We start from the raw sequence: 26,742 nt of genomic DNA on the forward strand, positions 1-26,742 counted from the left end.
ATCCTTCCCACTTATCCATGCATGCACCTTCCCAAATCTGCTGATAGGGGAGGTCTTCATCTCCTTCCTTTTGATAAAATTCCTCTGTCACATACAGGGTCAGTGAAGATTCTTTCCCAATCTGTAGGCATTCATTTTTCCTTTTTTTTTTTTTTTTGGCATCTTTGTCAAAACTCAGGTGTCCATAAGTATGTGGTTTATTTCTGGATCTTCTATTTGGTTCCATTGAAAAACCATTCTGTTTCTATGAGAGACCATGTAGGGTTTATTACTGTTGCTCTATAGTACAACTTGAGATCAAGGATGGAGATACCTCCAAAAGATCTTTTAGTGTAGAGCATTGTTTTAGCAATCCTGGTTTCTTGTTTTTCCATAAGAAATGAGAATTTTTCTTTCAAATTTTCTGTAAAAAATTATGTTGGTAGATTGATGGGAATTCTATTGATTTGGTAAATTGCTTTTGGTAAGATGGCCATTTTTACAATGATAATCCTGCCAAGCCATGAGCATAGGAGGTCTTCACATCTTCTGATATTTTCTTCTATTTTTTTCTTCAGAGTCTTGAAGTTTTTTACATACAAGTCATTGGCTTGCTTGGTTAGGGTTACAGCAAGGTACTTTATGTCTTTTGTGAAGGGTAATTTTTTTCCCCTGCCAATTTCTTCCTCAGCCCTTTTGTCTTTTGTATACACAAGGGCCACTCATTTTTTTTACATTATTTTTATATCCTGCAACTTTGCTGAAGGTGTTTATGAGCTGTACAAGTTCCCTGGTGGAATATTGGGGGTCACTCAGGTATACGATCTGCAAATAGTAATAAATTGACTTCTTCCATTCTGATATGTGTCCCCTTGATCTTCTTCACTTGTTTTATTGCTCTAGCAAGGACTTCCAGAATTTTGTTTAAAAGAAATGGAGCAAATGAGGAGCCTCGCTTTGTCCCTGATTTCCGTAGGATTGCTTGAAGTTTCTCTACATTTAGTTTGATGTTGGCTATAGGCTTGCTGTATATTGCCTTTACTATATTTAGATATCTGCCTTGTATCCCTGATCTCGCCAATACTTTAACCACAAATGCATTATGGATTTTGTCAAATGCTATCTCAGTATCTAAGGAGATTATCATGTTTTTTTTTGTTTTTTGTTTGTTTATTCTTTCAGTTTGTTACTATGGTGGATCACATTGTTGGATTTCCGTATACTGAACCACCCTTACATACCTGGGATAAACCCTAATTGGTCATTGTCAAAGATATCATGACTAATGATATCTTTGATGTTCTTGTATTCAGTTTGCAAAGTGTTTTGTTGAGTATATTTGCAACAAAGTTCATAAAGGAGATTGGCCTGAAATTCCCTTTCTTTGTTGGGTCTTTGTGAGATTTAGGTACCAATGTGACAATGGATTCATAGAATGAGTTTTGTAGTCTTCCTTTTCTATCTATTTTGTGGAATAGTTTGAAGAGAACTGGCATTAGCTCTTCTTTGAAAGTCTGGTAGAATTCTGTGCTGGTCCTAGGATCTTTTTGGATGATAGACTTTTGATGAGAGCTTCTATTTCCTTAGGGAATATAGGACTATTTAATATATATAGCTGGTCTTAATTCAGCTTTGGTAAGTGGAATCTATCAAGAAAATTGCCCATTTTATTTAGATTTTCAAATATTGTGGCATATAGAATTTTGAAATAAGTTCTAATGATTGGATTTCCTCAGTGTCTGCAGTTATGTCCCTCTTTTCATTCATGATTTTGTTGATTTGGATGGTGTCTCTCTCACTTTTAGTTAGATTGGCTAAGGCTTTCTCTATCCTGTTGATTTTCTCAAATAACCAGCTCTTGGTTTCATTGATTCTTTGAAGTGTTTTATTTGTTTCTAATTGACTGATTTCAGCCCTGAGTTTGAATATTTCCAGCCATTTACTCCTTTTTGGTGTGTTTGCTTCTTCTTTTTCTAGAGTTTTTAAGTGAGCTATAAAGTTGCTTGAATGAAATGTCTCACATTTCTTCTTGAAGTCACTTAGTGCTATGAACTTTTCTCTTAGCACTTCTTTCATTGTGTCCCACAAGTTTGGGTATGTTGTGCCTTCATTTTTATTGAACTCTAGGAAGATTATAATTTCTTTCTTATTTCTTCCATGACCCAGCTATCTTTTAGTAGCAAGCTGCTCAATTTACATGTGTGTGTAGGTTTTTTGCTATTTCTGTGTTATTGAGGTCCAGCTTTATTCCATGGTGATCAGATAAGATACATGTATACCAATCTTCTTGTGTCTGTTGAGGCTTGCTTTGTGACCAACTGTATGCTCTATTTTGGAGAAGGTTTCATGAGATGCTGAGAAGAAGGTAAATTCTTTTGTGTTTGGGTGTAAGGTTCTGTAATTGTCTGTTAGGCCCATTTGATTCATGATCTCTGTCAGAGATATTGTTTCCTTGTTTAATTTCTGTTTTGCTGACCTGTCCTTTGTTGAAAGTAGGGTGTTAAAGTCTCCCACTATTAATGTGTGGGAATGTATGTGTGGTTTAAAATTTATTAATGTTTGTCTTACAAATGTGCCCTTGTTTTTGGGGCAGAGATGTTCAGGATTGTAATGCCTTCATGATGGAATTTTATCTTGATGAGGATTATGTGTCTTTGCCAATCTCTTTTTATTAATTTTGGTTGAAAGTCTATTTTATCAGATATTAGAATGGCTACTCCTGCTTGCTTCTTTGGTCCATTTGCTTGGAAACTCATCTTTTAGCCTTTACCTTGCAGATGATATGATCGTATACCTGAGTGACCCCCAAAAATCTACCAGGGAACTCATACAACCTTCAGCAAATTGGCAGGATAAAAAAAAAATAACTCAAGAAATCAGTAGCCCACCTATATACAAAAGGTAAAAGGGCTGAAAAAGAACTTACAGAAACATAACAAGGCCATACATACTTCCCACACATTTCCTTACTAGGGACTCAACATGTAAAGCAACGAGCTTCAAGGGGATTTGCAATTCAAATCACCAGAAAGTAGAAGATGATGGAGGGACCTCTAGGCTAAAAGAAATTAGTTATCCTGATATTTTATCATTCAATACAATGATTGAAATCCAAATAACTTTCAAGGACTAAAGAAAAAGACTGAAAATCTCTTTTGGGGAAAGTGTGGAATAATTACATAACAGAGTATTATTAAACTAAGAAAATTACATTGTGATATTTTCAGGCAAATGGTTTGAACTAGAAAAAAGTCATCTAAAATGCAAAAAGAGGAGATACGATGTGAATAAATCATAATAAATAAATACATAAGAAAAAAGGTGGTCAAGGTGATGAAATTTAGACCTCTTCAGGACTGATGGCTTGTTATTGGGGATGAAGGGTGTGGGAAGGATGAACTTAGTTTTCTTTAAGACACTTGGCACTGATACTCTGATCATGTTCCAATGATTAGATGAAGAACACATATCTCAATTGAAGTATTTTAAAGAAAAAATAATTAGAGTTGCACATGGGTAGGAATTTAATCCTAGAAGCAATGGAAAATGAGTAATGTATATTATATGAAATTCTCACATAGTCAATAAAAAAATAATATGTTGAAAACTTTTACAATGACTTTTAACATGGAGAAAATATTCTGCTAAAGGGAGGCACAGTTTGACTTTTAAGGCATGCTTTCCAGCTGGCACCATTTACCTAGCAGTCCTGGCCCTAACACTATGTTTAAAGGGTTAGTCTGGAGGACTACAGCAAGAAACACAGTTGCTCTTGTTTCCTAGGCGTATAACATGGACCCATTACACTGCACTGAAGGCCCAATTTTAAATGTAAACACCAAGATCAGGAGGCCTCCTCACTGACCACAGAGTAGGACATAGCTGCCCATCCAGCCAGGTCAGCCAAGTCAACCCTGCTCATAGAGGTTTGGCAACAGTAGTGTGGAACCGAACCAGCTGTCAAATAGTTTATTTCCCCTCATTTCTCCTATTATACACACAGATTTTCACTTTTTCAGCCAAACCAGTCCCAGGAATTGTCTGGTTTCTGAAGGAGTGTGGTAATTTGAATTCTGCTTCCTGGTTTTGGCAGATGCAGGTCTTATCTAAGTTCTATGTCTCAGAGTCTTTCCTTGGTGGTCTCTGCAAGCGGGGTGTTCTGAGTCTGAGAAGTAGATAGCAATCTCCCTGAAACCTTGGGAACCAGACCACAAACTTTGTGTAACTTTGAGTGAATTCCTGGATGCCATTTAGGTGGCTATTGTGAAAATATATTTGCTTTTACCCTTTGCTTTATTAGTATTGTTTTCTCATTCAGTAAACTGAGACTTGATCAGGAATCTGTCTTGTCTACAATATTCCTGTCTCTGTCCCCCCATTTATACTCACTCTTTTAGGTGGACCTTTTTCTGTTTGTATAATGTTCTTTTGAAATCTATACACCTTACCCTCGTTTATTCAAATGCTGATTTCTCTCCTCTCCCCCAGTTTCTGGTTTCAATCCGATATTGCATTATTTTAAACAGGCAAAAAGAAAGCAACTAGCCACAGTGCTGTGCAAAGGGAGGAGCCAGCGGACAGGAAAAAGGAGAAGAGCCAGAGGGCAGGAAATGAGTGGGAGAAAAGCATGAGAGAGAGAGCTCGGAGAGAGAGCTGGAGGACAGATCTTGGAACTACGTTGAGATGGACTGGACATAATATCTCACAAAAAGCAATTATAATGGGTAAAATCCAAAAGTTAGGAAAATATGAGGGCTTGGAGGTTTAGGAGGGAGTAACTATTGCCCAACATCATGTTCTAGGCTAACTAAATAAACCCAGTCTCTGTGTGGGGATTAGGTTATACAGCTGTTTTAGATTAAAGGCAAGCTTTACTAAAGATAATAATTAGCAAATATTAATCTCATATACACTTTTTGACCAAACCTAAAGGATGGGTCATTTGGCACCCAAACAAGGGACCTTGAAAATGAGGGGCCTAGGAGTGATATAGCAGAATCTTGAGGAAGCACTATTCCTAATTTTCTGAGAAACTGCCAATTGATTTCCAAAGTGGTTGTACAAGTTTGCATTCACACCAGCAATGGAGGAGGGCTCTCCTTTCTCGATAAACTCTCCAGGATATTTTGTCACTTGAGTTTTTGATCTTAGCCATTCTGGTGTTTGTCAGGTGAAATCTCAGGGTTGTTTTGATTTGTATCTCTCTGATAGCTAAATTGAGCATTTCTTTAAGTGTTTCTCTGCCATTCTGTCCATGTGGATCAAAGATATCAACATAAAACCAGATACACTAAATCCTTTAGAAGAAAATGTGTGTAAGACATTGGAACTTATCGGCACAGGAGATAACTTCCTGAATAGAACAGCGACAGCATAGGCTCTAAGAGCAACAATTGATAAATGGGAATTCACAAAGCTGAAAAGCTTCAGTAAAGCAAAGTACATAATCATCAAAATAAAATGATAGCCTAAGGACTAGGAAAGATCTTTACCAACCCTACATCTGACAGATGGCTAATATCCAGAATATATAAAGAACTAAAGAAGTAACAAAACAGCAAATCAAGCAATCCTATTAAAAATGGGATACAGAGCTTTGTTTTAATATTACAAAAACTGGTTTTAAAAAATATTTATACATTTATGAAGCAGGTATGATGGTTGTTTTTTTGTCTTTGTCTCTCTTTTATTTTGTCTTCATGTTTCTCTATTGGTTTCTGGTTTTACTTTGCTCATGAGGTCTAGGAAACTTGGAGAGTTTCCAATCTTGTTGAGGGGATCTGGTGGAAGGTTCAGTTCCTGGGGAAGAGGCTCCTTAAGGTTCTACTTTTTTTGGGACCAGGAGAGAGGGACACTGGAATTCTATTCTCTGTGATAATAGGGCTCCTGGAGACTGTTCTCCATCTGGAAACTGTGGAAAGGGCCATGGGGGCTCTGCTCCTTCTGGAATCTGTATGACTGGAGGGGACCAATGAGGGGGTCAGTTCCTTCTGTGGGACTTGTGTCCAGTAAGGGCTGGTCAATTCCTGGTATTTGGGTATCCTGGTTACTCCAAGTTAACAATGTCACATTTCTGATTTTCTCATGTATCTCTCTCTGTGTGTATGTTTATCTGTAAACTTGGATATTTTTAGACATGAAAAAATTTGAATCAACATACCTGAGATAGGTCCTAGAACATTGGAGATAAATACTAAAAAAAAAAAAAAAACATTTTAAAATTATCAGGTATTTTACAAATACAATACAATATTAACCCTTGGGCAGTCTAACAAAGAACTTAAAACAGGTTCTCAACTCTTTGGGGGAAATAAAAAAAAATCTTGGTATTTATTTTATTAAGGTTACAAAGTAAAACCAAGCCATGGTTTTTAAGCCAGTTAAACAAAAACTGTAGTAATTAAAATATATTCATGTAAAAAAAAACTATAAAATATGTTGTTATACATTTAAAATGCTGTATATTCTTCAATGCAAAATGCTTGCTTATGATCTCTTACAGGGAAAAAAAAAAGGACTACAATTTTATGTTAGCCCAGGGTTGTGCATGGTTATATTCAGATCATTTTTAACCATTATATAAAATATATATCTGGCTGCCAGTACCTAAATAAATGATTTAATGTTGTTTATTTCTGTCTTATAGATTTGGTATGGCCAGCAGAGCTCACTTTTCCTGAGGGCTTATAAACTAAGTATAGTTCTCTGATTAACGTTAAATAAACTTTTGTCCTTTCATTTTTTTCTGTTAAGTATTAATACAATATAATAGGATTAGTAAGATTTGCTAACGCCTTTATAAATGATGTTTAATTAAAAGTTTTGCTTTGAATTTAGTTTAAAAAGAATAGATTTAACATCATGCTAAAGATTATAGTTGAGTACTAGCTTGAATTTTGCCTAGTCTGTTTTTTTTAGTTTTGTTGTTGTTTTTTAAGGTTAAATCTAAAATGGATAACCATAAAGTTTGCCTATGTATATCTGCCTAAATTTGGTCCTAAAACATATATTTTAAAACTTTTGTTAATGTAAACAATACTTGGTTTCTGGGTTTTCCAGCTTTTGAAGGAATGCAAGTAAAACAGACTCTTAAATTTTCAGGAATAGGAAGAGGTCATCCTCTTTGCTTCATCAGGACAGCTTACCAATATCCCCTGTCCAGGTCATAGGTTGAAATGCCTACTACTCTAAAGTTGGGGTGGCAGCTCAAGCCTCCCTTTGCACCCAGGCAAAGTGGGATATTGGAAAGATATTATTGTACCTTCCAATGGGAGTTAAGAATGACAGTCTTACATATACAATGAGTTACCCATCCTGTGGTTGAGGGGCCACTCTAGAATGAAAACCACTGTACAAGAAAAACAGCTGTGACTATTCCCATCCTTGAATTGAAGCCAAAGGCACTTAGCTCTCAAAAGGTAGGATGAACTGCTCTGAGATAGTTTTTAAAAAATATGAGGGCAGGGTGAATTGTTTTGAGAAAACTCAGAAATGGCCCAAAACTGCAAACAACTAGCTGTAAACTATCTTCATGCTATTCTTGCTGACCAATCAATATATAGAGCAAAAGTGGCCAGATTGTTAATTATAAAAACCCTGTGCTTTGTATGATCAGGTTTGTCTTCTGCCTTTGGAGAGGCGACCCTATTGTGATTGGAAAACAAAACAAAACAAAAAAACAAAACAAAACAAACAAAAAAAACCCTCTTGCTTTTGCATTGAGTTGTGGTCTGTGGGAGTTCCTGGGAAGAGCACAATCTTGAACTCATGAGCTATGAGACCTCTACGTCTTATATTTGTTGTGTTTGGCCCAGAAAGGGTGTGCCACTTCCCCAACCCTCATCAAATTGAGCTTGGAGGTAGAGCTTTGAACAGGTTACTCTGATTTCTGTTTTGCTTTGTTTGTTTCTGTCTTACCAATCTGTTTCTGGTTAGGCACCTATCTGGACCTTTTTGTTTGTCTCATCAGTCATTGTGATAGACAGACATGTCAGAATATTGCTTGACTGGGAACTGGAGGACACTCCAGATTCCATTTGGGAGTCTAGATCCGGGATGGTCCTCCTCCCGTCTATTTCTTTGTGAAGATGGCCACTGCCAGGCAGCCTCTCAGAGTTCTGTGGTACCAACAGTAAGGGCATCCTTGTCTAATTGCTTGTCTTGTTCTCTTTGTCTCTATCATTCTTGCCTCTTTGACTTTCCTGATGGATGACTTTATTATGGGACAGACTGTGACTACATCCTTATCCCTAACCCTTGATCATTTCTCAGAGGTGAGATAAAGGGTTCATAACCTTTCAGTTGAAGTTAAAAAGGGGAAATGGCAAACCTTCTCTTCCTCAGAGTGTCCTACTTTTCAGTTTGTATGGTCACTGAAGGGTACCCTTCACCTTGACAAGATCCTTGATGTCAAGATTAAGACCCTCCAGACTCCAAGAGGCCACCATGATAAGGTTCCCTATATTCTGACTTGGGAGGATCTAGTTCCTTACCCACCTCCTTGGCTGCACGCCTTTATTCTTCCCACAGAGACTTCCCCAACAGCCATCTGTGCAGTCAAGGAGAAGAAGATACTTGCCACTTCAGATATGGATCTCCTTCTTTTTGAACTTCTGCCTCCCTACTGCCAGTTCTCTCCCCAAGTAATCCCCCAGCAGGTCCACAGCACAGTTCCATCAGCCCTTTGGCACTGCTTCAGTCACCACCAGATTCCAAAAGCAAAAGCGGTCCATCAGTGGGAACTCGGAGCTCCTGAACAGCTCAGCCAGGCTCCATGGCCCTTCCTTTGCTGGCCTATAGGCCCCTTGATGGCTATGGAAATCAACACCTTCAGTGCTGGCCTTTTTCTTCAGCTGATAGAAAACCCATAACCCCCCCTTTTTCTGAAAATCCCCAAGCTCTAACTGATTTGTTTGAATCTGTCCTATTCTCACACCAGCCTACTTGGGATGATTGCCAGAAACTCTTGCATGTCCTCCTGACTACTGAGGAATGGGGACAGGTCCTTCTTTAGGTGAGAAAGAATGTGCCAGGGATGGATGGGAGGCCCTTTGTCCTCTCTAATGAGATTAATGATGGCTTTCCCCTCACCCACCCAAACTGGGATTACAACACACCCAGAGGTATGGAGCTCCTAAAAGTCTACACTGGACTCTAATGGCAGGTCTATGTGGGGCTGCTCTAAAGCTCACCAATTTGATGAAGGTGAGAGAGATGGTTCAGTGGCTGGATGAATCTCCCACAGGCTTTCTTGAACGGCTAATGGAGGCATACCACCGGTTTACATCTAATAATCCTACCTCAGATGAGCATAGGGCAATGGTGACTATAACCTTTAGAGACCAGTCTGACAGAGATATTTGTAGAAAGCTCCAGAAAGTAGAGGGTTTGCAGGATAAGTCATAGGTAGTATGACTTATTAGTATAGGTAGCAGAGAAGGTTATCTATAGCTGGGAGATGGAAGAAGAGAAGGAGGAAAGGAAACAGAAAGAGCACAAAGAGAAAGAGAAAGGGATAAGAGACAATATGGAAAGTTAATTAAGATTCTGGTCACCATAGTTTAGGAGAATCGTAATGATAGGGAGAGAGTTCCTGGCAACTGGGGAGGCCCTCTGTCTAAGGATCAGTGTGCATATTGCAAGGAGAAAGGACACTGGATCAAGGATTTTCCTAAAAGGAAAAAAAATGCCAGAAAAACCAAACACCCAAGCCCTGGAAACCTGGGTCCTAAGTGGGTGATGACAGCGACTGGAGGAACAGGATTCAGTCCTCCCCAAGCCCAGGATAACCCTTAAGGTGGAGGGGAAGCCAGTCCACTTCTTGGTGGACACTGACGCCCTGCATTCTGTTGTGTTGCAAGAGTTTGGAGCTAAAAAAGGGAAGAAATCATGAATCAGTCCAAGAAGCCACTGGATGTGAACAATACTCATGGACTACCCAAAGAATGGTGGACCTTACAGTGGGCCGGGTATCCCACTCATTCTTAGTTGTCCCTGAATGCCTGTACCTGCTGTTAGGGTGAGATATCTTAAATAAGATAGGGGCCCATATTTGTTTTAGACCAGATGGTCTACAGGTGACAGACAATAAAGGGGAACCTATTCATGTATGGACAATTCAACTGGAAGATGAATACCACCTTTTTGAGAAGTCTGGAAAAAGACATGACTGGTGGCTAGAGAGACATTCCAGAGCATGGGCTGAAATGGCTGGCCTAGGAAAAGCAGAGATAGAGCTGTTCAGATATAGCTGAAGCCTCAGGCTAACCCAATCTTGGTGCAACAATATCAAATGTTTAAGAAAACCTGTGATGGGATCCACCCTCAAGTACAATGGGCTCCTTAACCTAGGGGTGCTCAAAAGGTGCCAATATGCCTGCAATACTCCATTACTGCCAGTTTGGAAGCTTGGGAGCAAGGACTATCAACCCATACAGGACTTGAGGGAAGTTAACAAACAGGTCATGGACTTATACCCTACAGTGCTAGCCCACATAACCTGTTGAGTTCCCTTCCCCCTGTCAGAGTTTGGTATATGGTCCTGGACCTTAAGAACACATTTTTTGTTTGTTTGTTTGTTTCCAACTCAGCCCTACCAGCCAAGACATTTTTGTTTTTGAATGGAACGACCCAGGCTCAGGGGTCTCAGGCAAGCTTACATGGACTTGACTTCCTCAAAAATTCCCCTAAGATATTTGATGAAGCCCTACACGAGGACATGGTGCACTTCTGGGCCACCAATCCTCAGGTAACTCTTCTCCAATATGTGGGTGATATTCTATTAGCTGCAGATTCTAAAGAAACCTACCTTGAAGCCACCAACTGGTTGTTCCAAGATCTGGGTGAGCTTGGCTACGGAGCAACAGTGAAAAAGGCCCAGCTCTGCAGAAAACAAGTCAGTTATCTGGGTTATATATTAAGAGAGGGAAAGGTATGAGGTTATATATTGAGAGGGAAAGATATGAGGTTATATATTAAAAGAGGGAAAGAGATAGCTGTCAGAAGCTAGAAAAGAGACTGTATTTCATATTCCCCTTCCGTGGACTAATAAACAACTGAGGGAATTCTTAGGTACAGCAGGGTTTTGCCAACTGTGGATTCTGGAATTTGCTGAGATGGCAGCCCCTCTGTATGCCCTTACAAAGGGGAATGATTCTTTCATCAGGGGAAAGAATGTACAAGCCACATTTGATAATGTCAAAGAAGCCTTAATGTCGCCCCCCCCCCCCCCAGCATTGGGACTCCCTTATGTGACCATCCATCACCATGTGGCTGAGAATCAGGGAATGGCCAAAGAGGTGCTAACACAGAAAATTGGACCCTGGAAGAGAACCGTAGCTTATCTATCCAAAAAGCTTGATTCAGTAGTGGCAGGATAGCCATCCTGTCTGCGAATAATAGCAGCAGTGGCAGCACTAGTAAAAGATGCAGACAAACAGACTCTGAGATAGGACCTCACCATCTATGCTCCTCATGCCCTTAAAAGTGTCATAAGGCAGCCACCTGATCACTGGCTCATGAATTTCCACATGACACATTACCAGACTTTGCTCTTGAATAACCACAGAGTCACCTTTTCCCTGGCTTCAGGGCTAAACCCTGCCACCTTATTGCCCGATCCAGACATCCAGCCCCTGGAGCATGATTGTTTGCAGGTTCTAGGAGAGGAACAGGGATGGCGAAAGGACTTGAAAGCCTCTGCCTGACATCAAAGTGACATACTGTAAAGACAGGAGCAGTTTTTTGGAGAACGGGAAGAAAAAGGCAGGGGCAGTGGTGGTAGATGGATATAAAGTAACATGGGCCCAGGTGTTGCCGAAGGGCACTTCTGCTCAGTGAGCTGAATTGATTGCTTTAACCCAGGCATTAACTCTGGAAAAGGGTAAAAAGATAAACATCTACACTGATAGTCAGTAGGCCTTTGCAACAACCCATGTGCACAAGGCCATCTATCAGCAGAGAGGCCTGCCAACATCAGCAGGTAAAAGATAAAATAAAAATTAGATTCTGGCTTTGCTCAATGCCTTGTTGCGGCCTGCAATGGTAAGCATTCTTCATTGCCCAGAGAAGAATGACTAAACTACTCAGAAAGTGACTTAAAGCTAATATGGCAAAAACAGGAGATATTTGACACCAATGTGGGGGCATGGATTGACTCCAAAGGTAAGGTCATTCTACCACAGGAAGATTCTGAGAGATTAATAACACAGATGCATAAGTGGACTCACTTGAGAGCAAAGAATTGGCTGAAGTTGCCCACCAATCCCAGTACATAATACTAAAACTCACTGCCCTGACTGAGAGAGTGACAAGGGCTTGTGAACCTTGTCAGAGGGTAAACATAGGTAAGAGTTTCCAGAGCCCAGGGAAGAGGCTGAAAGGAACTAGACCTGGAATGCATTGGGAAGTGGATTTCACTGAAATTAAACCACCCAGGTAAGGCAATAAATATCTCTTGTTTCTTTTTTTTTTTTTTCTTTTTTTTTTGGGGGGGACACTTTTTCAGGATGGGTGGAAGCTTTTCCCACAGAGAAAGAAACTTCCCTGGTCATGGCCAAAAGGATTCTTGAAGACATTTTTCCTTTGTTCGGTATTCCAAAAGTAATTGGGTCAGACAAGGGGCCAGCCTTCATTGCTCAGGTAAGCCAGGAGGTGGCCAGGTTTCTGGGGCTTGATTGGAAATTACATTGTGCTTATGGACCCCAAAGTTCAGGACAGGTAAAGAGAATGAATAGAACTCTCAAAGAGACTCTTACCAAATTGACTATGTAGACTGGTGGTGACTGGGTGGTGCTCCTTCCCTTGCCCTCTTTAGAGTCAAAAATACTCCTTCCCTATTAGGCTTAACTCCCTTCAAACTACTATATGTGGTTCTTGCTCCCCTGACTCTTCTTGGGGACCCTCTTGACATAACTAGTGGTAACTCTGACTTGTTGTCCAGGCTAAAAGGACTACAACTTAATCAGAAAGAGATTTGGAGCAAGGTTAGCAGTGCATATGTGCCTGGGTCCTTGGAGGTTCCCTATCAGTTCCAGGATGGAGATCTGGTGTACTTGAAACAGCACCAGAGCCAGAATCTGGAACCTCAGTGGAAGGGTCCTTACTATGTCCTGCTCACCACTCCAACAGCCATCAAAATAGAGGGCATTGTAGCTTGGATCCACATGTCACATGTCAAGCCTGCTCTTCATCATCCTGCCAACACTTGGAAAGTCCAAGCCTCCAGCAACCTGTTAAAACTGAAACTCATCAGGGACAATGAATTCTCTGAACAGTAAAGTGGACAGACAATGGTACTGCTGGGTGGTGCTGTTTGTATTCAATTGGGTAACTATTGATGGGAGCTTTGGCTATCCTCACCAGGCTCGTAGGGGCCTGGAAGCATTGTATGGTAAACCCTGTAATTGCAAGGTTGGGGTGATGAATGGCAGAGCCTTACTAAATGGTGAGATTTGGGGGCCCAACAAGACCTGTGCTCAAGTTGAGAGTGGCAATAAATGGGCATATATAGCCCTACAATCTTCAGGGAGAACTCCAAGTTTAGAATGGCATTCTGTAACCAAGCCTAAAATGATTCCTTATGTAAATGGGCACCCCTGGCCTTGCCCTTGTGATACCTATCAACAGGCTTTGCATAGCAGTTGCTATTGGGTTGTGCAACAATGTACTGGAAAAAATAACATCACCTATTTCACTGCCATATTAAACCAGGCCAGGGGGGAGGGGAAGATAGATGATTGGTCCCACAACATGCCAGGAAGAGGCCACGGATCTAAATTACTCCAAGTCCCTTGTTCAGGGATGGTAGGAAATCCTGTATGCTGGGAGTAAGGTGCCCCCTATTCACCTCTCAGAGGGAGGAGGGCCACAGGATCAGGTCAGACAAGAACAGGTTAAACAATGCATTGAAGAGTTAATAAAGAATAGCTGTCCCACAATTACCACCCTCTGGTTCTTCCTGATAGTAGAGGAAAACTTATTTTAGAACCCCAGACTGTACGTGTTATTACTGCCACTCAGCCTCCTAATCCTTCACTTGCAAGTGACTGCTGGCTCTGCCTATGAAAAGGGCAGCCTGTTCCTCTGGCACTTCCTGCTTCTAATGCCACTTATTTCACTGCTGAGGGGTCCCTGCCAACCAGCACCCCCTATGAGAGTGCAGCCTCTCTTCAACCAAAATGTTACCTGTTTGACTAAACCCTACAAAAATGATAGCCCAGATCTACCTGTAATTGATGCTAACTTTTTGGCATCTCCACAGCTCTCTGCCCTGACAATAACACTGTTTTCTTATCTGGCAATAATGAAGCCTACTATATGTTCTTGCCCACAGATTAGACTGGGACTTGTGAATAGGCAACCTTACTCCCTGATATTAGCATTATTCCAGGGGATGAGCTGGTCCCAGTCCCCAGCTTTGACTTAATGGCTGGAAGAATGAAAAGAGCCATTCAGTTCATTCCTCTGTTAGTGGGAATTGGTCCATAGACACTGGGTCAGCTGGTTTAGGTGTTTCATTATATAAATAAAACAAACTGTCCCAACAGTTAATTTTTGATTTACAATTGCTTTTGAGCACTATCAATGACCTCCAAGCTCAATTCCTTAGCAGAAGTAGTTCTCCAGAACCGGAAAGGATTACACCTCCTTATAGCTGAAAAAGGAAGAATCTTCTTAGCCCTACAGGAGCAATGCTCTTTTTACACTAATAAGTCAGGTATTGTTAAAGGAAAGATTAAAAAATTACAAGAAGATCTTGAAAAAAATTAATAGAATTAATTAGAATAATCTCCTTTTTAAAATGGTTTTAATGGACTGCTCCCCTATGTGCTTCCCTTGCTGGAACCTCTTGCTACCCTTTTGCTCCTTGTCACAATAGTACCCTGTATTGTCAACTCTATACTGGCTTTTCTTAGGAAATTTGTAAGTGCAGTTCAGGTCCTGATGCTCCAGAGGCAGTATCAAGCTCTTCCTGTGGATGATCCACAATTTTAGGGTTAACACTGGGGCAAAAAGAAAAGGAGGGGGATGAGGGGCCACCGGAGAATGAAAAAAACTGTAAAAGAAAAACAGCTGTGACTATTCCCATCCTTGAAGTGAAGCCAGAGGCATGTAGCTCTCAAAAGGCAGGATGAACTGCTCTGAGGTAGCCTTGATTAAAGCCAGAGGCAGAGAATTCTCGAAGGGCAGGATGAACTGCTCCAAGATAGTTTTAAAAAAACTGTACTCTGATTGGCCTGCTCTTTGATCACCTCCCTCTGGGGGGGGGGGGGGAGCAGCCTTACCAGGCCACAGTAGAGGACAATACAGCCACTTTTGATGTGAACTGACAGACTAAGATCAGAAAGGAGAGGAGAACCTCCCCTATTAGTGGACTTGGGGAGTGGCATGCAAGCAGAGGGAGGAGGGAGGGTGGGATTGGGATGGGAGGAGGAAGGGGCTTATGGGGGGATGCAGAATGAATAAAGTGTAATTGATGAAAAATTTAAGAAAAAAGGGAAAAAATAATTTAAGAACCTTAAATGACTTTCAAAATTGGAGGAAAACATGGAGTTAGTCAATTGGCATGGAGCACATCTCGCCCCTGGGGGCAATGGTCTCCTGAACCTACTCAGACCTCGGACACCACCACTGCTAGTTCTAGAACTGACACAGGATGTTCCAACGAGGGGTTAAGGCTTCTCATAATATTTCCTATAAGCCCACACCTGTTTGTCTATATCCCCCATTTCTATTCATCATTAGCCAGATAGAGCCAAGTAATTGTGGTAATGATACTTGCTTTTTTGCCCAATGCTGGAATGCTAGTAAAGTTAGGTATGCCCTGGTTACTCGCATGCCTCACTGGGTGCCTATGCCCATTGATGCCCCTCACGCTATGACTCTCTTCAGACATAAAAGGGATCTTGGAACTACAGCCACCATTGTTACTACCATCTCATTGACGGCTGTTGGAGCTACCACCAAGGCATTAGCCATGAGTCATACTGGGCAGACTGCTCAGACCCTGAATAATCATTTAGCCAATGTAGCTCATGCCTTAGTTGTACATAAAGGAATTAATGCTCAACTAAAAGGAAGCTTGATGGTGTTCAATCAGATTTGACCTCTTGCAGGAGCAAATTGATACCCTATGGCAAATCGCTCAACCTGGCTGTCAATGAAAGTATGCTGGACTTTGTGTCACTAGCATACAACATGAGAATTTCTCCTGCGCTGCAAATCTGTCTAAACAATTGTTGAGCTATATTTTAGGTAATTGGACTGGAGAATTCGATACTACGATGGAGCAGCTGAGAGTGGCCATTGTCACAGTAAATTCTACCGGAGTGGACGCAGGACTAGCCACAGGATTATCAACATGGATTGCTGCAGCCATGAATCATCTGAAGGAATGGGTGGGCATGGGAGTGTTAGCAGGCCTTCTGGTGTTGGTCTCCTTGGTTTGCCTGTGGTATATATGCAAGATTAGAGTCTCACAACAGTGTGATGCAGCCATGATCATTCAGGCCTTTACAGCCATTGAAGCAGGACATTCTCCCCAAGCATGGTTGGATACCATAAAAAGCTAAAATGATACGCTCAGGATGCGAGGCTAAGCACTGCACTCAGGGTCAGCCGCTTTGGACCCAGAGAAGAGCATGTCTGATTGCATGCGGGTTGATGCCCCAGGTCCCGCCTCTGAGAAAAAGGTATCGGACGGGTCTGATGCTCTTTGGGTGGATGACACCTAAATGAACATCTGTACAAAGTCCCAATTTATTTCTAATATCAGAGATCAGACCTCTACTCTTGCCTGATGCGTCTAAAACAAAAAGGGGGAACTGTAGAGAGCTGCGGAATGCTATGCCTTAAAGATGGAGCTGGTTTCCGCCTTCCACCTTCCCGATGGTGAGTGCTCTCTGTCACGAACAACTCCACATTTGGCTAAGGCCGAGGATCTGGCTTGCTTCTATGTATGTGGACCTATCTGCATTGCCCCCGTGGCACGCCTGGGTTGGCTACCCAGAGGCTATTTAAGCTGTGGGCTGGCTTTCCCCGGGGTCCGAGGATTGTTCAATGTTCCTGAATAAACTGCATTGAAAAAAAAAATAATAATAATAATAAAAAATGCACAGTCAAAAAAAAAAATAAAAAAATAAAGGGTGAATTATTTTGAGAAAGCTCACAAATGACCAAAAACTGCAAACAACTAGCTGTAAACTATCTTCACTCTACTCTTGCTGACCAATCAATGTATAGAGCAAAGTGGCCAGATTTTTAAGTATGAAAACCCTGTGCTTTGCATGTTCAGTGTCCTCTCCTGCCTTTAGAGGGGCAACCCTATTGCAACTGGAATAATAATAATAATAATAATAATAATAATAATAATAATAACCCCTCTTGCTTTTGCATGGAGTTGTGGTCTGTGGGAATTCCTGGGAAGGGTGCAATCCTGAACTCCTGAGCTGTGATACCCCAGGTCTTACATGAGAAAGTGGATCAACGCATAATTACTAGACTAATGGTTCCTTTGGAGACACTTCGGAGAAACACACACATTCTACTCCTGGGGCAATGTCCCTGAATTTACAGTCATAGATTGTATTAATCTATCAATAAGGGTATTAAAAACTTGGCTTCTGATAAGGGCAGTCTAAATTCCTTTGTTTTAGAAAAAGCTTAATCATCCTTTTTCCCATTACTGCTAATGGGAAACATTGTAGTAAGACATTTTAAGAACAATGTTATCTATTCAGTTGAATGTATATATTACAATCTTACTAATTGTGTTAGTGCTGATAACAATGCTCTTTCAGTATTAGTTGTTAAGCAACCTGCTTTTTTTATGATTCCTGTTAGGGTTTCTGATTCTTGGTATGATGAAACAGAATTTAATTGGACTCAGGCTTAGAATCACCTTGCTAGTATTTGGTCTACAAAAAATTCAAATTGAACATGTTAATGATGAGAAATTAGATCCATGACTTAGAATCTGCAAAAAAAATACCTAGCTTAGAATTGGCCAATACAGCCTGGGATATATTTACTAGCCTCAGGAGTTGATTTCCATCCTTTGACTCTTTGCTAAAGTGTGGACAGACACTTGGCTGGCCAGGCAGGTATGGGTTTGTTGGCCTGTGCCTGAGTTCCTTGTGTGTTACAGTTCCTTCTTCAACAACTTCAACTCATGCAAGTGCAGTTGCATGATTTTAAATTAAAGATCTCTAACAACCTCATTTGATATGGAGTAAGTCAATGATGTGTAAAAGTAAACTTGTGTTTTTTCCAACCTAAGACAGAGGCTCATAAAATCAGCATCCAAGAACTGGATGACCAGTAAGGAAAATGCATATTTAACCAATCTAAGATAGGCTCTCCATAAAACAAAGAAGGGGGAACTGAAAGAGTCTGGTAATTGGAATTCCGCCTCCTGGCCAGGGCAGATGCAGGTCTTATTAGGTTCCATATTTCAGAGACTATACTTGGTAGTCTTTGCAAGCAGGGTGTTCTGAGCTTGAGAAGTAGATAGCAATCTCCCTGCAACTTTGGGATCCAGAGAGCAAACTTGATGTAAACTTGAGTTTACTAATAGTGAGGGATAAAGTTCCAAAAGGCCAAATATTGTTACCAAACCAGTGTTCCACTAGGGAGATTGGGTGTCAATTAATTGGTTTGTTGGGCCAGGGAATCCTATGGAAATTTTCAAGCAAACTTGGCTGTTGTTATTAAAATATTTTGTTCTCTGCCCTCAAATGATAGATTAGTGCAATGTTGTTCAATCCAGCGAGATGCTTCCTTTTACATCAAATAGGAATGCATACAGAGACCCGAAGTCTGGTATTATGCAGAGAGAGATCTTAAAACACCCAGGTATAAATGGGTATTCCCTATGAAATTCTTCCTCCCAGTTATCTGGATAGCCTGCAGGAGAGTATGCAGGAAGAGTATCATAAGTAGAGGGAATTGAAGACACAAAGACAACAAAACCCTGAGAATTAGACCAGACAAGAAGATGATGCAGGCACACATGATGATACCTGAAAAGCTAGGGTCAGATAGAAGGAGGAGAAGAACCTCCCCTATCACTGACCTATAAAAAGGGCCTAAGAGTAGGAGAAGGATGGTGGATGGGACTGGAAAGAGAAAAAGAAAGGGGCAGCAGAGGGGAAACAAAGTGAACAAAACATAATAAATAAATACATACGAAAAACTGTGATCAAGGTGATAAAGTATAGAGCACTTAGGACTGAGGGCTTCTTCTTGTGGGTGATGCCAGTGTGGAGCAAGGATGAAATCAGTTTTTTTTTTAAGGTTGGCACTGAGACAAAGATCATGTTGCAATGAGTATATGAGCAACCCATTCTAGAATTGATGTATTTTAAATAAAATAAAATCCTGTGACAAATAAGTAGGAATTTGAACCTGGGACAATGGATACAGAGTGTATTGTATATTATTTCAAATTCCCATATAAGTAATAAAAATAATATGTTGACAACTTTTACAATGACTTTTAATATTTAGAAAATGTCCTGTTATAGTAGGGTAGAGTTTGACTTTGTAAGGCATGCTTTCCAGGAACACACATGTATCAGAGAATCCTACATTTGACAGCCCCAGCTGTTAAAGAGTTCACTGCTTTTCTCCTTTTACCCTCACCAATCTTTCTCTGTTTCAGCCAAACCAATCCCAGAAATTGTTTGGTTTCCTTCTATTTCCCATGTTCTTAAAGACTCAATCTACCAGGGAACCATAGAACCTGCTAGCCTATTATGTCAATAAGAATGTGAAGGTACCAGAATAAAGTTACAGTTTAAAGCTCAGTTTAAAGTTACAACCTAAGAATTTCAGATCCAAGAACACAGTAGAAGACCACTTTGTCATTTTGTACATTCCCCTTAATCCTGCGTCACTTTGAAGCTTCCCAACTTGGGAAGCTGTCCAACTAAATGAACATTAAAGTTTCATTTCCGACTTGATATTGTCACAGAGGTAAACAGGAGTAAAGGTATGGAATTGGGTTAAAGGATGAGATAAAGGCCTGTTGGATATCACAAGAAAAAGTCTTGTGTGCAAAGGATCACAGATACTGGACACAACTAAAGTTTGTTTACTCATCTGCATGGAAACCTCAAGACTCTCTCAGGTGCTGTTTGCCTGAGGGGGGAAATGACATCAAGAAACATGTGAACTCTTATATTTATGGTTGTGAGCCTAGCCTTTAACTGCTGAGCCCTCCCTTATTTGTAATAGCCAGAAGCTGGAAACAGCCCAGATGCCCCACAGTGGAGGAATGGATGCACAAATTGTGGTATATCTACACAATGAAATATTACTCAGCAATAATAATAATAATAAAAGGAAATCATGAAATTTGCAGGTAAATGATGGGATCTGGAAAAGATCATCCGGATTGAGCTATCTCAGAAGCAGAAAGATGCACATGGTATATACTCATTCATATAGACATATAATATAGGATAAATCTACTAAAATCTGTACACCTAAAGAAACTATTCAAGAGGGAGGACCCTTGCTAAAATGCTCAATTCCTATCTAGGAAGGCAAAGAGGTTGGACATCAGAAGAAGGAGAAAAGAGGGAACAAGTCAGGAGCTTGACACAGAGGACCTGTGAAAAGCTCTGCCCTGCAGACTATCCAAGTAGATGATAAGACTTATGGGCAATGTTTGGGCAGAATGCAGGGAATCTTATGAAATAAGTGGGAAACAGTCAGATCTGGAGAAGACAGGAACTCCACAAGGAGAACAACAGAACCAAAAAATCTGAGCACAGGGGTCTTTCCTGAGACTGATACTCCAACCAAGGACTATGCATGGACATAACCTAAGACCCCTAAACAGATGTAGCTCATGGCAGTTCAGTATCCAAGTGGTTTCCATTGTAATAGGAACAGGGACTATCTGTGACATGAACTTATTGGCCTGCTCTTTAATTACCTCCCCCTGAGTGGGAAGCAGGATTACTAGGCTACAGAAGAAGTCAATGCATCCACTCCTGATGATAACTAATTGACTAGGATCAGAGGGAAGAAAAGTAGTCCTCCTCTATCAGTTGGCTTGGGGAAGGGTATGCATGCAGAGGGTGGAGGAAGGGATGAATTGGGATGGGAGGAGGGAGAGAACCACAGGGGGGACACGAAGTGAATAAAGTGTAATTAATAAAAAAAAAAAAAAAGAAACAGGTGAAAGCCGGTAAGAGTTTTGAAGCTAGTTATTAATTAGGCCAAGTGGACAGCTTGCTTGAGAGAAAGGCTGAGCAGCCATAATGCCTCAATCTGGGCAGTTAAAAGCACACAACCCAGAGATGACAGTTCCTGTGTCCAAGAATATTAGTTCAAGAAAAGTGTCACATATTTCTTTCAGGTGGTCATTAATAAAGTTACTTGTTCTTGATGAGTTTAACAACATCCCAGACTCCATTATTGTTTGTTAAAGGCACAGATATATCCTTAGTGAATTACTTATTGTGAAAATCCTCCTTAACCAAGGCAAATCTTTGAACAAAAGTGTTTAATTGGGACTTTGCTTATATTTTTACAGAGACCATTCAGGTTGTCAAGTCAGCAAGCAGTCATCTTGCTGTAGTCATTCAGCAGACCTGAGAGTGTTTCTTACTGAAACACAAGTGGCAGGCAGAGAGAGGGAGACAGAGAAAAAGCTAGAGAGAGAGACTCAGAAATAGAGAGATGGAGATCGACAAAAACAAAAATATAAAGTGACAGAGACTGAGAGATAGAGTTTCCATTCTGTGTGGTCACATTCATTGGCATATCAACCTCACAGCAAACCATTCTATATTATAACTTCAATAGGAATTATATTATCTAAAAATACCATAACTCCTAACCATTCCCAGATATTTCTTTACAGGGGGCGACAAGTGTAAATAGATGAGCTTCAAGGTGACATTGCAATTCAAATCACCAGGAAGTCATAGATGGAGGAACTTCTAGGTTAAAGTAGCATAGGTACATTGATAGTTTCTCATTCAATACAATGAGTAAAGTCCCAGCAAATTCCAAGGACAGAAGAGAGGTAATGACAATCTCCTTTGGGGAAAATGTAGAATATTTTCATAAGGGAGTATTATTTTTCTAAGAAAATGATATCATGATATTTTCTGCTCAATGGACAGAATCAGGAAAAATCATTGTGTGAAGTAACTTAAATGCAGAAAGACAAACATGCTATGTATTCACTTATTAGGAAGTCTTTTAATAGTGGTGGATAAAGTCCGAATGGGCCATCTATTGTGACCAAACCAGTCTTCCACTAGTGGGACTGGGTAGCAGTTAACTGAGCAGTTTGGCCAGGGTATCCTACTGAAATTTTCAAACAACCCACACTGTTTTTATTAAAATATGTTACTCTCTTCTGCTGTTCCAACTGGAAGTCTACATGCAGAAAAATAAAATGTCACCACATACAAGAGTAAAGTCCAAATGGATCGAAGACCTCAAAATAAAACCTAATATTCTAAATCTGTTAGAAGAAAATGTTCATAAGAACCTACAACTCATTGGCATAGGAGACTACTTTCTAAAAAGAACACTAACAGCATATGCTCTATGAGAGACAATCAATAAAAGGGACCTCATGAAACTGAAAAGCTTCTGTAACAGAAAAGACACTGTCATCAAAACAACAAACTGCAGACTGGGAAAGGATCTTCACCAACCCTATCCCTGACAAAGGGCTGATATCCAGAACATAAAAAGAATTAAAGAAGTTAAAAAGCCATAAATCAAGTGATCCAATTAAAATTGGGGTAAGGAGCTAAACAGAGAATTTTCTGTAGAGAAATATAGAATGGCAGAGAAACACTTAAAGAGATGTTCAACATCCTTAGCCATCAGGAAAATGCAAATCAAAATGACCCTGAAATTTCTCCATACACCCATGAGAATGGCTAAGATGAATAACTCAAGAGACAACACATGCTGGAGAGGTTGTGGAGAATGGGGAACCCTCCTCCATTGCTGGTCAGAATGTAAACTGGCACAACCACTTTGGAAGTCAATCTGGTGCTTTCTCAGACAATTAGGAATAGTACTTCCTCAAGATCCAGCTATACCACTCCTAGGCATATACCCAAAATTTGCTCAAGTACACAACAAGGACATAGGCTCAACTATGTTTGTAGCAGCTTTATTTGTAATAGCCATAAACTGAAAACAACCTAGATGTCCCTCAACAGAATAATGGATACAGAAATTGTGAAACTTTTACACAATGGAACACTACTCAGCAATCAAAACCAACGAAATCATGAAGTTTGCAGGCAAAGGGTGAGATCTAGAAAAGATCATTCCGAGTAAATTATTCCAGAAGGAGAAAGACAAACATGATATATACTCACTTATATAGACCTACAAGATACGATAAACATAATGAAATCTATACACCTAAAGAAGATAAACAAAAACGTGGACATGGGGTAAGATCATCAATCCTCAGTTAGAAAGACAAATGGTATGTGCATTGGATGTATGACAGGATTCTACCACAGAAAGCATCTGAAAGAATATATCTAACAGTGTTTCAAAACAGATACTCATAAGCAAACCTTTGGCAGAAGGGGAGTTAGTATGACATGGAAAGGACAGGAGCTCCACAAGGATAAAATATATCTGGGCACAGGGGTCTTTTCTGAGACTGACACTCCAACAAGGACCGTGTATGGATATAACCTAGAACCTTTGCTTGGATGAAGCCTGTGGTAGCTCAGTAACCAACTGGTTTCCCATATTAAGGGGAAAGGTGACTATTCTGACAGGAACTCAATGGCAGGCTCGTTGACCTCCCCACACCCCAAGGGAGGAACAGTCCTGCTAGGCCACAGAGGAAGACTCAGGAGATACCTGATAAAACAGGGTCAGATGAAAGGGGAGGAGGTCCTCCCCAGTCAGTGGACTTGGAAAGGGGCGAGGAGGAGATGAGGGAGGAAGGGGGTGATTGGGAGGGAATAAGGGAGTGGGATACACCTGAGATACAGAGTTAATAAAATGTAACTAATAATAATAAAAAGAATAAATTAAAAAAAGAAGTCACAATTGTATTATGACATCATAATATTATTATGACATCACAATGCTATAATGACATCACAATTATATCATGATATAACAATGCTATTATGAAATCACAATGCTATTATGACATGACTATGGGACTATGACGTCAACATGCTATTATGACATCACAATTATATCATGAGTTCACAAAGGTATTACTTCATGATAGTAGGACTTCACATTTCAATGATGACATCACAATGCTATGATGACCTCAAAATTGTGTCAAGACTCCCTAATGGTATTAGGACATCATAATGGTTATGATGATATAAAATTAGTATGACATGATTGTGTTATGACATCACCATGAAATTATGACTTTACAATTCCATTATGACTTCACAATGGTATGACTTTGCAAGGATATTAGGACATTTTAATGCTTTGATGACATTACAGTGGTATTATGTTCTCATAAGGGTGTTAGGACTTCACAAAGCTATGATGACATTACAAAGGAATTATAATATTACAGTGTTATTACAATTTCACAACGCTATGACTTCACAATGATATTTGGACATCACAATGATTTGATGACAACAAAATGCTATAAAAATATCACAATGCTATTATGACAAAAGTATTAAGACATCACAATTCTATTATGATATGATTGTGTTGTGACATCCCAAAGGAATTATATTACAATGCTATTACAACTTCAAAACGACCGACATAACTTGACAATGATATTAGGATATCTCAATGCTATGATGATATCATAATAATATTATGGCTTCAAAATTTTGACATTTCAAAGCTATTATGACAGTACAATGATATGACATCACAATGCATTATGACATCAAATGATATTTCAATATCACGATGCTAATATGACATCAAAATGTAAAAATCACATATTGTATAATATCATAATAGAATTATGACATGACAATGGTATTGTGACTTCACTATATTATTCTGACATCACAATATTATGATGAAATCACAATGGAATTATAATATCACAAAGAATATGCTCTTATGACATCTCAATGCAATAATGACATCATATGGTATATGACATCACAATCCTATGATGACTTCCCAATGCTATGATGATATTCCAATGGTATTATGACATTAAAATTGTATGATATCTCAATGGTATTATGAGATTATAGTGTTATTCTGACTTCACAATTGTATTATGATTTCAGAATGCTATCATGACTTCACAATACTGCCATTTATATACAATGTTAATATCATGTCACAAAGCAATATTGCCATCCCAATGGTATGACATCACAAAGCTATTATGACTTCATAATGGTATTATGACATCACAATGCTATTAAAACATCCCAGTGCTATCATTATATCACAATGCAATCATGACATCACAATGTTGTGATGACATTACAATACTAGTATTTCACACAAAGTTTTAAGGACCCTACAGTGCTATTATGACCTCAAAATGCTATTATGACACCACAATGCTCTTATGACATCAAAATGGTATTATGATATCACAATGGTCTTATGATACCACAATAGTATGACATTACAATGCTATGATGACATCATAATGCTATTTTTGTTTTATAACTAGATGACTTCACAAAGGTATTAAAACCTTACAATGCTATGAAGAGATCACAATGCTATGAGGACAACACAATACTATTATTTCATTACAATGCTTTTGATGACATCACAGTGCTACTATGCCATTGAATTGTATTATGACATCACAATACTATGATGATATCACAATGCCTTTATGACATCACAATGATATGATATCACAGTAGTTTTATGACACAGCAATAGTATGACATTAGAATGCTATGGTGACATCACAAACTTATTATGACATAACAATAGTATTATGATATCACGATGCTTTTATGATATCACAATGCAATGATGACATCAAATTGATGTTATAATATCACAATGGTATCACATAACAATTCTATGATGAAAGAAATCACATTGGTACTATGACATCACAATTTTATTATGCCATTCCAATGGTAATATTACATCACATTGTTGTCATGAGATCCCAATGCAATTATGTCATCACTATGATATGACATTAGAGTGGTGTTATGACATCATAATGTCTTATGACTTCACAATGGTATTGTTACATCATATCAGTATTATAACATCCCAATGGTTTTATGATTTCATAATAGTATTATGACCTCACATTAGTATTATGACATCCCAAGGGAATTATGATTTCACCATGTTATTATAACATCACAATATTATCATGACAGCAAAATTTAAGGAATATGAACTAAAGATAATTGGGACCAGGGCTGGAAATGTGGCTCAGATTTTAAAATCATTGGTTACTCTTACAGATGTCTTTCTTCAATTCGCAGCAATCACACTGTGGCTCACAATCTATTATAATGAGACCTGGTGCCCTCTTTTAGCATGCCGGCAGAACACTGTATAATATATATATATATATATATATATATTATATATATGATACATATATAAAATAAATAAGTAAATAAATTGTTGGTACAATGTTCTTTTGGAATATATATAAATTTCCCTTGTTCATTCAAATGCTGCTTTCTGTCACCACTCTCTGGTTTCAATCCGGAAATTGCACTATGTTGATTATTCTAGGCATTACCTGTCTCAAATTTGTTTAAACATGCCACCATTTGTTCTCTGTATTTTCAATAAAACAACCAG

The sequence above is a fragment of the Meriones unguiculatus genome (assembly GCF_030254825.1).
Source record: "Meriones unguiculatus strain TT.TT164.6M chromosome Y unlocalized genomic scaffold, Bangor_MerUng_6.1 ChrY_unordered_Scaffold_25, whole genome shotgun sequence".
NCBI lineage: Eukaryota > Metazoa > Chordata > Mammalia > Rodentia > Muridae > Meriones > Meriones unguiculatus.